General features: G+C 35.2%; 1 protein-coding gene across 1 annotated transcript in view; it reads left to right on the top strand.

The window, feature by feature from the left end:
- EBF3 (EBF transcription factor 3) overlaps positions 1-17500 on the top strand; it is a 184259-nt gene that overhangs the window by 133754 nt on the left and 33005 nt on the right. The gene's annotated exons all lie outside the window — the stretch shown is intronic.

Raw genomic sequence — 17500 nt, 5'->3', positions numbered from 1 at the left:
TAGGATGGATAGTCCAGTTTACATTTTGTTCAAATTAATGAATGCATACTGTGGTCTTTGATTACAGAATATTATGTTTTAAATGTTTTTGTTTAACAACAAAATATCTCATAAACTTAGACCTCACTGTAAATATTGTGGGCACCAATTGTGGTTACGGTAATTATTATGAATGTGTATTACTGTAACATGTAATGAAAACTGAAACAAATTAGAACATTTCAAATATGTAACCTCTTTGTATGTAAACTATTTTTCACTTTAAAAAGAAATCCAAAGAACATACTAGATTGAAAAGCCATATGTAGATATAAATTGTAATAATCTTTTCTACTGACAATTTCATCAGGAGGAGCATGTAATCAATAATCTACACAATGGTTTACAAGTTGTGCTGTTCATATGTAAATTTTGTCTCTGTGTGTGTGTGAGAGAGAGAGGGAGAGGGAGAGATTTTTATTGGCAAGCTTTCTATGGCTATGGGAAATAGTAAACCTGGGTATATAAAACTTAAAAACATATTTCCAATAGAGTTTTTTGCTGAGATAAAGAAGTGTAACTTTTATATTTTAAATTATCCAGTCACTTGATCCAGATTAATTGACCTGACTCAGATAGATTTATACCAGAGTAAGAGGTTTGTGAACAAATTTAAATGTACGTTGTGTGTGTGTGTGTGTGTATTTATATAGTGGGAAAAAGAGATGTATTTATTAGAAGCATACAAAAAGTATGTATGAATTCTGTTATAGGTTATAGGTTACCATGATGTTAGCTAATGTGAATTTAAATTGTGTTTAAGTTTTCAAAAAGTAATTCAGAGACTTTGTCAGAATGAATATGAAATGGACTTTCTCAAACATCATTTCTAAATATTAGATTAGAATTGTTAGATAAAGAATTACGTGAAAATTATAAAAAAGCATCAGTGACATGTGTGATGAATACAAGAACACTTATCCAAAGTAAGGGAAGTAATAATTGATTATGATGATATCATGCTGGATGTTCTTTAGGGTACCAGATTTGAAAACCTTTGGCATCAACAGGGGCATGTACAGTGTATAGCCACATCTTTAAACCAAATACATATTTTCTTGGAATGCATGATCCCAGGAAAAGACACAGCTGATTTATGGTGTTACATTTGTACTCCTACACAAACGTAAGATCGTTTTGCCCTCAGATCCAAAGCATTGCCCAAGCCTAATATACTTATTTATTAATGATATATGACATGTGGAAGGCCAGAGACAGACTGAGGGTGCATATTTCTGAAATGTTGATATAGTGGAATGACCAAGCGTGTTATGTTCAGACTCGTATGCTACACAATCTAAAACAGGATTAAGCATATTTTAGGCCATAGTGGACTAGTTGTGGACTGAAAGTCATATATGACCCCTGCAGAGTATTGGTATGCCCGTTTAAAAAGAGTTTCTACAGTATATAAAGGGCAGGATCAGAACAAAGAAACGGACAAATAAAAAATAAGATAGAGATAATGCATACAACGGATACTAAGATTGAAAATATATTGGAATAGCACTTTTTTCTCCAAATGTTCCATTTGAAAAGATTTGGAATTAATTATAAAATGGACTGTGGTTGTTGTTTTAACAAGAATACCCATTGGACTTTAAAAGAAATCATGGGCAAAGACTGGTATAAGTATGGATGAGACTACATATTTGGCTAAGTATTATGTGTCTTTATTGTGGACTTCTTAAAAAATCATGGCTGATTTTTTAATCTGGATCATACATACAGGTTTCTACAAGAGGGGACAAGTAAAGACCGTGCAGCATAACATTTTGATGCAAACTCTACCCTCCCATAGTTGCATATGATTTCACAATGCAAGTACAAAAGGGCGAAGCATTATGTCATCATTTTGCCATCAGTCTGGTTAGGAACAGATGCCTATGCTGAGTTTCTAGTTAAATCCTAGATTCCTAAAATGTTTCATCCTGGTGTTCTGAAGTGACTGAGCTCAAGACTTCAAATGCATATGTATGTAAGTCTCAATCAACCAACAGTAAGTTACTTGAAAGCCTTCCAGCAACCTCATGAGAAAATAGCAGAAGCCAGCCTTAGTAGATGAATTTAATGTATTGAATAGGTTTTTTTCCAATTCAACTCTCACAATTTCCCACTGTGTAAAATCTATACTCTTATAATTATCAATGTATTCTTTGTCCCTTTCCCAAGAAGTCATAGGGAATGTGAAAGAATGATGTTTCAGAGAATAATAGTTACTAAAACTGCTCTGGCTGCAATTAATTTACTGGAAGCATACAAATAAAAAAGTTGCAAGTTACTACACGTTTCAGGTTCTACATGGCTACAGAAAGTAAGAGGAAGGGTAAGGTCAGAGCCTGTCTGACCTGGAAACTTCAGTCTGATTTGTATTGCCCCCAAATTGATGGGGACAATGAGATAATCATTGGAAATTACACTCACCATTGAAAACTGAGCCAAACTTCACTGTATTTCCCAATATGAAAATTATGTAGTCCCATAAGAGGGAGGGGTAGAATCCCCAGGGCATCTGTTTCTCATCAGCATCCCACCATGCTTGCAGTCTGGCTTGGCATTCTAACATTTAACCTTCTCAGCATGAGGTGGAACAAAGGGCAATAAAGCTGCAGAAGAATGAAACAAGGGCATAGTGTGGAAAAGAAACTTCCAAAGTACAGAAGTTGAGGCATTTAAATGATATGTGTATGTTGATATAAAACTACTCAATTTAAAACACCCCACACTCCAGACTCTATGAGTCACATGTAGTGCGATTGCTGTGCTGTTTCTCGGAGGGATGGGGAAGGTCTGTTGCCATCTATCTATGCCTTTTAGCCTGCTGCTTTCAACTATTGTAAAGATACAATTACCTTGGGAGATTGTGGCAGTTCAGTTGATTAGCATGGTGAATTAAAAGAATGAGTCACAAATGACATGTCCAGCTCTTCTCTGCTAGTCCTTGGTATTCCCCATGTACCTCACCCTTGTTGTAAGAAGGTCAGAAATTAGAGAGACGTAACAGTTTTCAAGCAGCTAGCACTTAGGAGCAGAATTAACAATCATTCTGTATGTAATTGCCAGTTAGTAAATTGCCTTCCAGACTGTAAAATGCAATATAAACTGGTGGGCACCTAAAATTAAATTAATGAGATATTTGCTGCATTTAAAAGTGAACTGTGCAAATTAATAATTGAGTGTAGTACTTGTTTTAATATTTGTCAAGTCATGTATCACTTGCTTGTTTAATGACAATTAAAATAGTTCTTACCTGAAAGAATAAAACCCTGGCACATTCAAATTAAGGAGCTTCCTGAAGGTTGATTTATCATTTTACTTGCTAGTAGTCACTGAAGGTTCTTACATGAAATATATGAGATTACTTTTTAATTACATTATAAGCCATGCAATGTTATTTGATTAAACCAAATTGTGATTTGTATGCTTCTAAAAGAAATTATGTTACAGTTAGTATTTTTAAGCACACAGCTGAAAGTGTGGGAAATAATTATACAGGTAGCTTTACGAAATAGAATCACTTGGATGTATACATGTTATTATTTTTCTTGGGAGTGAATTTTGCATAACATCTCCTGATAGACAAAAGGAAAACTTGGCAATGTTTTGACTTTGGTTGCAACTACATGTCCATGTTGCAGATATTACTGTTTAGGTTTGGTTTGGCTCAGGTTTGGTTTCGTCCCACCCACTTGCTCCCTTCTCCTTAGTTTGGCTAACTTTTACTCAAATAAAGAGGGTGATAGGGATTCAGGATGCAATTTTCAGCACTCAAATTCCAAAGAAGACAAACAACTACTGATACTTTATAGAAAGCATATCCAAGAGAGGTAGAGACAGAGATCCAAATGTTTGAACAGTTTCTAGCAGCTAACAATAATATTGTTTACTGTCTATAATACTTTCCAGCTAAGAAAATAACAATTATTTCTAGACATATTCAGTTTCTGTCTTGTGAAATCCTTAGAAAATAATCACTCTGTTAATAGAATATTTATGGGCTAAAATTACTTTTCCCAAATGTAACATGGAAAATATTTTATATTTATAGCTATGTTATTGTAGTTTCTTTGAAGGTTCCATGTTTTGCCCATCTGTATCTGATTCCACTTTGGCTAGTTTATATCATTTTAACCCACTTCACCTTATGAAAAGATCTCAAGCCTTAAGTGTTTTAAGGACCTTTTGTGTAAATTCCAGTGTGATTTTTTTTCCAGTGGGGCTGCTACACTGTGTTCAGAGTCAATAGCTCCTTTCCATCACAGCCAACACAAACTAGCTGTCTCATAGGTCAGTGCTCTTTAAACAAATTACTTGTATCCACAGAGCAAATGATTGTTAATTGCCTCCCACAAATCATACTATTTTTACTATGCTAAACTAAATGCTAATGCCTTAGTTAAATTCAAACCATCTGATCATTTCTTGTACATATTCAATTATGGTTCGTTACCACAGAGCTCTGCTATTGTGAAAAATAATTAATAAAACACAAATAGTGATTTGATAACATTTGTTAGCTAGCTTTTTAAAAGAATAATTATTGCCATATTTTCATATTCTGAAAGATTATATATATTTCACTTTTTTATTCTTCATTATCCATAAAACAGCAATTTCCCCCCCACAGGATTAGGTATTTGTTTATCAGATGTTGGACTAATACTGATTGTCAGGAAAAAAGTAGGACAGATAATATTGTTTTCCTATAGGATTACATCTGTCTTCTAATTTGTTTTTTAAAATGATTTCAACTGATGATTTACCATTTTATAATTTAACAAACAAAAACATATATAACCTGAAACATTTTTTTGGAAGCAGAATTAGAAAAAAACGTTATCTTTAGCACTGCCTTTTCATGTGGCTTCAGATTCTTAGTACAATAAGCATTTAATTAGGCCAATAATAATAAACATTTTTAAAAAGTGTTTTTGTAACCTGTCATAGTGACCGTATGTTAGAATTGCATAAAATTGTTCATTTTATACAGCTGTGGTTCCAGTATTACATGGTCCCCATTGTTGTCCCCTTTCTTTTCTGTCTCAGAGGAGACCAGAAGAATGAGACATACCATTTGTGCTATTGCACAAGTAGACTATTTGTTCTAATCAGTGACACCCATTTACTAGAAGTGCTTAAAATGAACTATACCTCATACAGAAATCGCACATTTAGAGTGTTCCATTCATCATCTGAAAATTGAGGGCCAGTAAACTTTTCTGTTCCTCCGGCGGGATCATAGACATGCATCAAAATGTTAAAAAATGATTGGTGAGAGAGAACTGTCACCCATTTATCAAAGAAAAGGAACATTATTTGCTAATTTCCCAACCAAGGCAGTGACAGGGTGCTTCGTCTTTAGACCCATGGTGACCAACATGGCCTTTTTGTTATTAGTACAAGTCAAGCGCTTTTTGGCTGTTGCTAACAAGACACATTTGTCTATCATCAGAAAGTGCTTTATTTTATTTTATTTTTTCAAGTAGCTATGACCAAAGTCTGATCCCTGCATCACAACTGGCTCTACTTCTCCAGGTTGTGGCAGCACCAGCTAAAGGGGAAATGGATAAATCAGAGTTTCTGCACCGTGGTATAGTTATTGCCTCTCTGGTCCCATAAATGAGAAAATTAAGACTAACAAAGCCTTCATTTCTACCTCCTCCTCCTTAAAAAAAAGTTATTTCTTTCCACTTAATACCTACTAAAATTTGATTGCATGCAAAGTAACTTGCTTTGATTATACATTTTTTCTTATGTCTATCATATTTAGAAAATTTATACTCAATTGTATATGACATATGAAAGAAAATATTATATTTTCAATATATGTGTGTGTATGAATATATGTATATATATTCATTGAATATATATATTGAAAATGTATTTTTGCTGCCAGCATTTTTACTTCTTTGGGGTGGAGGGCAGAGTAATAATCCTTTCAACAATGCATCAGTAGCCTTTCCAAGGCTGTAAGGCTCTAAGCACTCTTCCATAAAGATATTGTTTAGTATCATTATGAATGAATTTCAATGGTGGTAACTGCCTCCAAAATTGGACCACCCCAAATCTCACCTGAAATATCAACGTGGAAAAAAATTGATTTGTGGATCTATCCTTATGTTCAAAGAAGAACATTACTTGCCATATCAAATTCACCATATAGAACTACATATTCATGAAATAAAGTTGATAACAAATGTATCTTTCTGCCTAGAATACAGAGTTTTTATTTTTAGTGCAAATTATATGAACTAGAGTAAGATGTTAATGAAGGGGATCGGGGCGACATAGGAAGAGAATGTAAGTGCTGTAGTCCTAAAGCTGGGATTCGTTTGTGGTAAGGAGCAATCCACAAGGGCCACCAATGTGCATTTCATTCCAAGGTAATATTTGTGTCAAGAGAGCATTTCCTCCTCCTCCTTCCATTAAAAACATGTTTAATAACATGCACAATGTGGGTGTATGATCTGGGCCATGTTTAAGAACAGAGTGTAAACTCTTCTTGCATTTAGCAACTCACACATTAGCCATAAGTGATCAGGAGTTGTATGTAAGCAAGAAAGTCAGCTGGTAGAAAAGAAAGAGATTTCTCTTCTGCCAACTGCTTGAATTTTGAAGCCCATTCTTCAAGCCCTGTACTTCCCTCCAACAGCCTGGAGGTAGGTAACACTTTTCTTAGTTTGCTAAGAGTTTCTTGCATTTCTGTGCTGCTATAAAAGACAGACTTTCCCTTCCGCAGTGGCCAACGTCAGATGAGGGCTACTATTGGCTAAGAATTTCTGTGTGGTATTTACGAGGCTCAGGTAAAGAACAATGTGTACTAGTTGCAAAAGGGGTGGCTAGAAACACAGTCATGTAAAACCTGTGTATCACTAAGGCAGTTCTAAACATTTACTCATAGGATCTTATTCCAGTCAGAGAGTATAATAACACATATATTTAAGAAGGCATGGGGATGAGAGATATTCTTCTGTTGCTTACCAATTTCACCTCATAGGTCATATACTAGAATGTACATAATTTTATTTCTAAAAAAATCACATTTCAACTTTATTTATTCAATATGTATAGCCATAGGCCATTATATCCATTAACATTTTAAAAAATACAGTTAAAAAAGGAAACTTAAAAAAAATTCAAATAGAAATGTACAAGTTTATTTTCAAAATGAGTCCCATAAATATTTTACAGCATTTCAAGATCTCTGTCTGTAGTCTTTATTTTGTGCCACATGGTTGATGGCATAAATTAATATATAGGAGAAAAGAGGAAAGTTTGGAGGCAGGGGTGTCTTATAATCACTATACATGTACACATACACACTTGCACATATATATACATATATGTAGCACATGCATATTCCATATAATACACTTTCTTCCATATAATTTTGTGAGAGTCAATAATACATATTAGAAAAAAAGGTTAAGCTCATAATACCTCAATAAAACTTACCACGCTCAAATGCATGGGTTCTAGAGCTACTAAATTATTGAGCGGCTCAGGTGACACTCCCAAATAAAAGAAGATGGAAAAGAAAGCAACATATTCCAAATCTATTTCATTCCAAAGTCAATCTCAGTGCATTTAAAAAAATAAAAGACATTTTACAATGCATACTTCAAATAATAGCTACAAATGAAACACACAAACCAATGTAACACTATAAATTGTACATAAATAACTTAAATACCAAAAGAATGGAACAAAGGACCATAGGGTAATTTTTTTTTGGAATTAATGGGAAGCTTGGAACGAAAATGGAAATTGTCATTTTTAGTTCTGGATGCGGTTGCACTGCCCCAGACAGACCTGGTGTGGAATCTGGGTGTCCTTCTGGACTCAAGACTTCCGCTCGAAGAGCAGGTGGCAGTCGTGGCCAGGAGAGCCTTTCTTCAACTCCGTGTTGTGCACCAGTTACGCCCTTTCCTGGATCGTGAGAGCCCTTTGAACAGTCACTCATGCCCTTGTTATCTCCCACATAGATTATTGCAATGCGCTATATATGGGGCTACCCTTGAGTATCTGGAAGCTACAGCTGGTCCAAAATGTGGCTTTGCGGGCAATTCTTGGTGCCCCAAGAAATGCACATATAACACCTTTGCTGCGCGAGCTGCATTGGGTACCAGTTTGCTTCCGGGTCCAATTCAAGGTGTTGGTTTTCACCCTTAAAGCCCTACATGGCATGGGGCCAGGTTACCTGATGGACCGTCTCATCCACCTTACATCGACCTGTCCCACCCGATCATGCAGAGAGGGCATGTTGTGGACTCCGTCTGTAAGAGAATTTTGTTTGGCAGGGTCCAGGAAGCAGGCCTTCTCTGCAGTGGCTCCTGCCCTTTGGAACATTCTGCCCCCAGAGGTGAGGCAATCCCCCTCTCTCTTGACCTTCTGGAAGACCCTGAAGACCTGGCTCTGCCACCTCGCTTGGGGCGGGAGGGGAATTGGTTATCCTTGGGGATGGCTAGTGCCTTAGAGTGCTCCCCACATACATACAAACTGAATTAGATCTTTTACCACCATCTGGATTTTATTTTTCATTTTTCATTTTTATTTTTTATATTCGTATTTTATATTTTATGTACTATTTATGGTTATTGTTTTTAACTTGTTAGCTTTATTGTAAACCCCCTAGAGTCCCTCTTCTAGGGGGAAATGGGCGGTGGCAAAATTTGAAAAATAAATAAATAAATAGAAAAGGTATCTATAGGTAGAACCCCAATACATTAAATACAGTGTGAGAACATAAAAAGCAATAATGCATATTACATACAAACCTATGGCAATTTAAACAAGGCTCCCAATTTTAAAAAGAAATGTAAATACATAGTCATATAACCATGATAAGAAACACAGAACATTTGCCAGGATACCATAACAACAACAACAATAACAACAACACAGCTAACTTACATTATTGTAGTTGAGTGTAATTGTATAGTGTACACTCATTGTAGAGCATAATTTTTTAGTTACATTAAAACTGTTAATGAAAGTATGCAGTCCTTTAGATATACAGTGGAGAAAAATAAGGTGTAGCATGCATATAATTGCACTCAATTCTTTAAGTTAGTAACCAGTGCCTTAATTCTATAGATAATAAAATACTTAAAAACTTAAACTCATGTCTGAGATTGCAGTGCTTTGTTTTAAAGAACATCTGCATGAGAATACGCCTTTGAATATCTCAGGGCTGGGCAAGGGTTTTGGAAACCTTGGACACAGGTCCCACTGATTTCAAAAGTTACTACCAAATTGTATTTTTTAATGAGACATAAAGGAAAAATTATTCAATATAAGACTGAAGGGTAATAATGTAAAATGTATCTAACTGAATTAAAATTAAACTTGTATCTTGATCTTATCCTCTATTTTTGGGGAAGTAGTCACTTACAAGCTGCTTAAAGACCAAACACAGCCTCTGGCCCAGTTAAAGTTGCACATCTTTGATCTATATGAAATCAATGAGAAATAACATTAGAAAATGTAGGAAAGAGAAGGTAACATCAATTTGAGGGTGACATCTAAGTCATTTCTCTATATCAACTGAGAACATGAATCCATGTGTAAAGTAGATTATGATGGCTAATAAACTTACCTGAATCTAGACAACGTGGTGGATCATATCCATATTTAGGTAGATAGCATGTTCTGGAAATGAGTATATCAAGAAGGAGAAGTATACTCATTTAACCCAATACAGCTACTCTTTGTATGAGTATATTTTATTCATGCTCCAATAATCTTGTTAGGGTATTATGGTTTATGTTGGTCTGGCTTTAGAAAAAGTATCTTGAAATTTAACCACAAGAATGCTGACAGGTACAAGTGATGGAGACTAACACTGTTTCAAGTTAAATTCATTCCTTCTTCATTTCTGGGTTGAATATAAGATGTTATTAATGATTTACTAAAGGACTTGGGTCCCAGTTATCTAAAGAAACAGCTTCTCCTATATCAACCAGCTCAGTGGAGACCTATTTTGTACTATTGATACTGAAATGTATTGAATAATGGTATGAGACCTTCTCTGTGAAGGCATCCTGATTTTGAGGTATTCTTCCTGAAGAACTGTTCAAGTTATCAACGTTATTGGCAATTATTATATGGTAATGATTCATTTGTTTATCTGGGCATTTATGAGCAATGATATATTTAGACCTTTTATTAATGGTTTGTTTTACTCGTCTTATTTGTTGTATTTTATTGATAGTATCAGATATGATTGATAGGATATATTATTGTTACTCACTCTGGGGGTTTTTTGTGTGTGAAAGGAAAGATATTTGATATTAGAGACCTGGCTAAAAACACATGGAATAGCGGTGTGCTTGTAGGTATCTGTAAACATTTATCTGTTGTTTGCATTTCTGTTTTCATTTGGTAAAAAGACAATCTGGATTAAATTTCCTCATATAATGCTAACTGGAGATGCACACATAATTGTAGTATGTAATAAAAAAGTAGTTCTCTAGGTTCTAAATATTGTAGTAAAAAAAATGGAGAACAGTTCATTCATCATATGTTCACTCCCATCATCTTTGCTTCCCTACATGAATTACCTTTGGTAGGCATTTGATTATTGAAGTCTGTGGCATTTTCATGATCACTGTACTTCTCTTCCAGAAGACAGGATGGGATTCAAAATAATTTAAAGGAATGTTATCATAGGAACTACAAATTAAGATGAATCAAATGGAAAATCCTGTATAACTACACAAGAGTATGCTGCAATTCAGTTTTTAAAAGATAGCAGAAATCTCTTTATTTAGCTATAGTACCCATGGGAAGAGTATCACCAAATAAGGCCACAAATATGAAGACAGACAAGCACAACTATGGTTTGCATTATTAAAATATATCTCAATTAGAGAAGCACCTAGGAGTATTTAATACTTAAAATAGAACATACTGTTTACTTTGACATACGATTTCGGCATCATAGGAATTAAATACTTTGTCATATTAACAAAAGGACAAATGTACTTAGTGAAATGTACTCTCAAAATCCCATTATTTTTCTACACATTAACTTGCTGTAATGTTGTGCTGCAATATGAACATTTATGGTTTTAGACTATATTTTCCATTATTCTATTTCAGACATCCTCTAACATTAGAATTGCTTTAATATATTAGCAATGCCACACCTTTATATAGTAGCCTTGATATTACTGCTTTCTGGTGTTCAGAATTCAGTATCAAGTATTTCTTTGATTTAAATCCAAACAATTTCTTTGCTATATTAAATGACTGTTACTTTTTTAGTTAAAATACACAACAAAACATCCTCAGAAAAGTAGAAATGCAATGCCATTTGTCCAGTGAACAGCTTTATCCCTAAATGGGTGAGGAATCGTTCATACTGGCTATGTGTGGATACTTCCCATTGCAATTTATGCAGCCTCATTAGAATTTAGAAATAGTACAACCCATCTGTTTGGGTACTATACATAAGAGTGTTAATCTACTGGCCCTCCCTAACCAAGGGATAGGCATACTTATTTGTTGATTATGTAACCTATAGTGCAAATCAATCAATCAATCAATCAATCAATCTATCTATCTATCTATCTATCTATCTATCTATCTAGAATTATGTCCCACTGAGTTCCATGGGATCTACGTGTTGCCCATGTTTGAAGTACTAAACATATTTGTTAGGAGATTTTATAGAATTTAGTGAATAAATATCCATTGAATTGCACTGTGAACTTCCATGTATATGTGACAACTAAAAGCATATAAGCATTCCATGTTTCCCATATCAAGTTTGAAGATATTCTACTGTAGATTCACCAATGATTGATGGGTAAATTGGTGGATTATTTTAATGTTTGAGCATACTGTGATATTCACAACTGTTGCTACAGATAAAGTTTTATTGATCTAGTTTGGGAGTAAGGAATCAATAGCTTTCCAGATGTCAGCTGAACTATAATTCTCAGCATGGCCAATGGTGAAGGTAGTGTAATTAAGCAACATCTGGAGGATGACATTTTTTTCACCCCTGATTTAGATCAATAGACTATCTTATTCAAAAAGCCCATGGCATATTCCAATTTAGCAAGATAATAAGGGCCAGTTGGAGGGAGTCATCCAAGTCATGCTCCAGTATTAGAAATGGTTACATGGATCAATATTGTTCATTCAGGACAACAATATTCAGTTAACAACTGAAAAGTAATCAGTTAAAATATTATTTCAGTATGTTAAGTTTTCTTATTAAGTCCTATTTACTGAAAGATTGACTTCACTGGACAAAAATTAATGAAGAAAAAATTACCGTTAACATAGGGTGCAGCAAAAGAATGTTAAGTTGGGAGGAGGGGCTCAGATAAATGTATGCCTCAAGGCAGAGTTTTAAAAAGACTTTTGTAGCGATCTCTGCTGAAAAGCAAATATTATTAATATAATTGCTGTAATATGATTGATATGATGGGATGAACAGAACATTCTAATACTGATTTTGAAAACTTGCCTTGTCTGTTTATTGGACTTTGGTTTGCTAGTTACGTACTTACAGACATCATATTGGAAGTCAAATGTCCATAAATGTTGCTTACAGGAATATGCTGTAACTGTAACTCATGGGACAATGCAGGAAATTTCAGATTCTGATTCTAGCATTCTCACACTTAACACTTGTATAATTGCACAGAAAGCCTCAAGTATTCAAAAGAAATAGCAGCAACTTCAGCAATGGCTTCTGTATGGTTTCTGAGGGGCAAGGGGTTTGAAGCAAGGTCAGATTTATTTTAATTTGATATAGTCCTAAACACACAATAATGGCTAGTTAATTTCAGCATTATAATGATTTGGAGCAAATTAGTAATTTGTACATTTTAACAAACTATGTTCACTAGTGTCAATAATTTATTTAACTATAAAGGCCAGGCAGGTTTTTTTTTTTTTTGAAATGCTTTACATCTTTTTCAAAAGAAGCTTAGACGTTATTAGTAGAACTTGGTGGAGATCAAGGAAATACTTAATATGTGAATCTTTGGTTTCTGGATTGTTTCAGAAAATGAAGGCTTTCAGTTTATCTCAAGAGATTGCAATGCAATGTAACATTTGGCAGCTGCATAAATTAAAACTCTGCACCTTGAATAGTTCTCAGAAAAACGTATGAAGTCAGTGCTAATACCAAAGTATAATGTCACCAAAGTATAATTCGGTAGGATTGCTGAATTCTGTACAAGCTAATGCTCAAGAGGCATCGAGAGCAGTCTCAGAGTAATGAAAATATAAGTCTGAATTCCTCAAGTGCTTTTGTAGCCTTTTCAGCAGATGGAGCTGGTGAAAAGCTTCTCTGACTACTATCATAACCTGGGAGCTTACCTGGTCAGGAAAAGCCCAAGGCTATGAGCTCAAGCAAATAGGATGGACAGAAAAGTGAGTCTGGATATAGAGATGGGGCAGTTAGTATTAAAGTAGCTTTATCAAATGTGACTGATCATGGCTATACTTTCTCTTCTTCAGTCCCTTACTCTGGTGAAATATCATTACTCATGTGTCATGGTGACTTGGCAGTAAGCTGGAGACTTTCCAGACTCTCAGGCCATAAACCATCCAAAGTAGTCTCACAACAAGCCTTTTCAGTATGTTATTAAAATCAGACCTTGAGTAAAGTGTAGGGTCACTTCACAGTTTTATAATGAATACAATACTTCTTTATCTGTAAAAGTGGAAAACCTGCATTTGCGAAAACCTGCATTACATAAGTTAACATGAAATAAATCCAGAAAATTCAGGGATTTTACCAACCAACTTGCACAGGCTACTGTGGGGTCTGGGGATCTTTTTCTAGCTAGAGTGTGTATTTTTTTCCCTGAAAGCTGCAGGAGACTGACTATTCAGTGTTTGCAGAGATGTCACTGGGTTTTGGGACTGAACATTTTGGGACCCCCCCCCCACTTTTTTCATATTTCAGGATGTAACATTGTGAAATAGGTGCATTGAGAGTCATGAAGGCATAACACATTTCTTTTGCTCCATTTGAATTTCCATAGCATAATCTGAGAGTAGCAGGTCCATGGGCTGTAAGATGCCCATCCCTAATATACTGATAAACAGCCCTTAGTCATATACTTTTGACATGTTGTCACCACTAATTATATGATGCTTGTGGAAATGTGTTATATCAACTCAGGGCCATTATATGTTTAGCTACACACCTAAAATGTTAAACGTGAATTCAGTAAGAACGTATTTGCAAATGTGTATTATTCAGGCATACTAATTAGGGAACTGATTATTGCCTCTGAATTATATATAATATTGTCCTTAGAAAACCTAGCTCATTTAGAGTTTTCCATTCCCTTTACTGCTTTTCAACTTGATAACTTTTAGGATCACCAAATGGTGAAACATCCATCAGAGCAACATGAAAGAGACTGTGCACCCTTTTCAAAATAATTTTAATGATATAATTATATGCAATGTCATTGCTCCTTCTAGGCATAACATTACTTTAAATAATATTTCAGTGTTTTTGACATATAGCTTTATAAATTGCTACCTACCTGACAGGTTCCTGTACCTAAAAAAGAAATAATCTTTTTTAGAAATTATCAGGGACCTCTGCATAAAGATCTCTCCTCCTATGGAAATCGTATGTATTAACTTTCAATTTTACATCATTTGCACATTTTCTAGATGTGAGATGTTGAGAAAGATGTCGTTCAAGGAAATGATCCACTTTATATTCTGAAGTGACATAGTCTTATGATTCCATTGTAAAATTTAAGAGACAAGTTAATACAAATGATATGTTAATAAAATATCATGTACTGCTAGATCCCAGGCAACAGAAAGAAAATGTTGTTTGGGTAATTTCTGAAACAGTCCTTGTGATTCTTGAAGGTTCTGTTTATGTGTGGATGGGGAGATAAATATAATCATACTCACATCCAAATTCTATTCATTACAGGTAGTCCTCACTTAACAATAGTAATTGGGACTGGAATTTCTGTCGCTAAGTGGTGTGGTTGTAAAGTGTGATGTCATGTGACCATGCCACATAGCGAATGAAATTCTGGCACTTCTGGTTGCAGTCGTTAAGCAAATCCTGCACTGTCATTAAGCAAGGACATCATGTGGTTGCCTTTTGTGACCACCTGCTGGCTTCCCCATTGACTTTGCTTGTAGGAAGCCAGCAAAGAAGGTCGCAAATGGTGATCATGTGACCATGGGACACTGCAACGTCGTAACTGTGAGCTGGGCACTGAATGTCCAAATTGTGATCTCATAACCGCAGGGACACTGTGATCATCGTAAGTACAAGGACTGGTTGTAAGTACTACTCTTTCAGTGCCATTGTAAGTTTGAACAATCTCTGAATGAGTGGTTGTTAAGTAAGGACCAGCTGAACTATACCACTTTTCAGATGGAATAAATGGATTATCATTCTTATTTTGCTCAACATATGATTTAAGGCACTCCTGCACAAAAGCTTGTAATGCTAGCTGAACTCATTTTGGAAAAACAGCATAATATCTAGAAGGCAACTTGAATGTTCCAAATCCCTGGTCAGTCTCCAGACTGCTAATTGAAAGAAGTCTGGGTTCAGGTGAATAATATTCAGGGGAATGAAATCTAGAAGGTCTGTTCTGAACTAAAACTGCTGCATGAGATGGGAAAGCCAAGGAAATTGGAGTAGTCCATAGCTATCAGAATGACTTTAGTCTAAATAATCTTCTATGAACTATGGAAAACTATGGTAAACCTGTGTCTCTTTCAAATGGGTCTTAGAATCCAGACATGAAATATTCCCCTGGGACTTACCCAATTTATAGTTATCAGTTTTCTAGATTATTGCTCTTAAAACTTTTTCTATCAGATAGATTTGGAACCTCTGCTTCTGTTGACTATCTTACCAGCAAATCCAGTTCACTTTTAGATTGGCACTCCCTATGTTAGGCTTGTTCAAATGGATACCAAGTGGACATAAGCAGAGCAGTATGAGATTTACCATGTAGCTCATGCTAACATTTACCAGGGTGCAATGAATCTGGGAAACAAAAGTAAGGAATTGGATTTCTTTCCTAGGCAACTTTTGGAAGTGAGCCTTCTGGAACCTGGCATTTTTTTTATGCTAGTATCTCTCTATAATACATTTAGGAGGATAACCCTGGGAAAAATGACCAGATGACCCCACCAAATCACTTTCCAAGTTACCACCTTAGTAAAAAATATCCGCCATTAGATTTGTCTAATCTAAGAAATATTATTGAGAGATTAATTGGATCTGAAAAGCTGTGTATGTGAGACTAAACTACTGCATACTGACAAGAGTCCATTATTCCCAGGTTTGCTGCCAGATGTTGTGACTTGGCAGCAACACTACATTTTTTCACTTTCAACTTTGCTTTCTTTGAGAGATCTGAGACCACACAGATAATGTTCCAACTTGATGGGACTGCAGATGTCTGTATCTCCTCCTCCATTACCTCATCAGCATATCATTGTACTATGGGTCTCTGGCAACAAATCCTCTATTCTCAGCTAGGGATTTATCAGCTAGGTTAAGTCCACTTCATTTTGTAGTCAATTTTATTTAACTAAAAATTCATCAGATTAAAAATTCAACAGATCAGACCTGGGGGTAGGAGATGGATTGACTTGCATTAAAAGTTTTAAGAAGGATGGCTTCTTCCATTTTTAAAAAAAGTTTGGCATACTTATAAAATGCTAGCCTTTGTAAAAAAAAAATTCTGGCATTTTCTAGAATTGACATGTGACTAATTCAAACTCTTTCTGCCCCCACCATAGATTTTCTTTATGGAGATGATCAATAGTATCCTGAATTTGTGTAGCTGGCAGCTGTCCTACCAGGACTATTGGCAGGAGCAAAGTATCCAAATTTGTTGCTACAGAATTCCACGCATACCTTGTTTTAATTGCTACTCCCACAAGCCACCAATGTCAAATAAGATTTTCATGCTGAGAAGCTGGTGTAGTGCAAGGCATTAAAATTGCATTGCATCCTATAGAAATTGAAGAACTTATGGAGGCAAAAGCTATAGTATCTAGGGAACGTTTCTTCTTCAAGAAGTGTATTTTTGAAGGCATCTCTTCAGCTGTTTTAAAATTAGAATCTGCCATTTTGGAGTATAGTGAAGAAAACTCCTAAATTCTGCTACATATTTGAGAAAGCCTCTACCCAACACCACTGAGCAAGGCATTTTGTACTGATAGCAATAATTCCTGAGAATGATGGCTTCTTCTAACAGAATGTCTTGTATGCGGGTTTTGCCTCTGAAGAAAGTAGAGAATGAAATCTATTCATTTTTTTTAAAAAAAAATCTCAGCTATAATGTTAATATATTATCCATTCTGCGTTTTTGTCTTTTTCCCATTTGGAAATTTGGAGAGCTGATAAATTTCAGTTTACTGAGGGGTTCTAGGGCGTACCCTTTGGACACTGTCTCCAGCATCCAGGCAGCTGTTATGGACATTT

Source organism: Candoia aspera, chromosome 6, assembly GCF_035149785.1.
Source record: "Candoia aspera isolate rCanAsp1 chromosome 6, rCanAsp1.hap2, whole genome shotgun sequence".
Taxonomy (NCBI): Eukaryota; Metazoa; Chordata; class Lepidosauria; order Squamata; family Boidae; genus Candoia; species Candoia aspera.
This window is presented reverse-complemented; position numbering and strand designations above follow the sequence as displayed.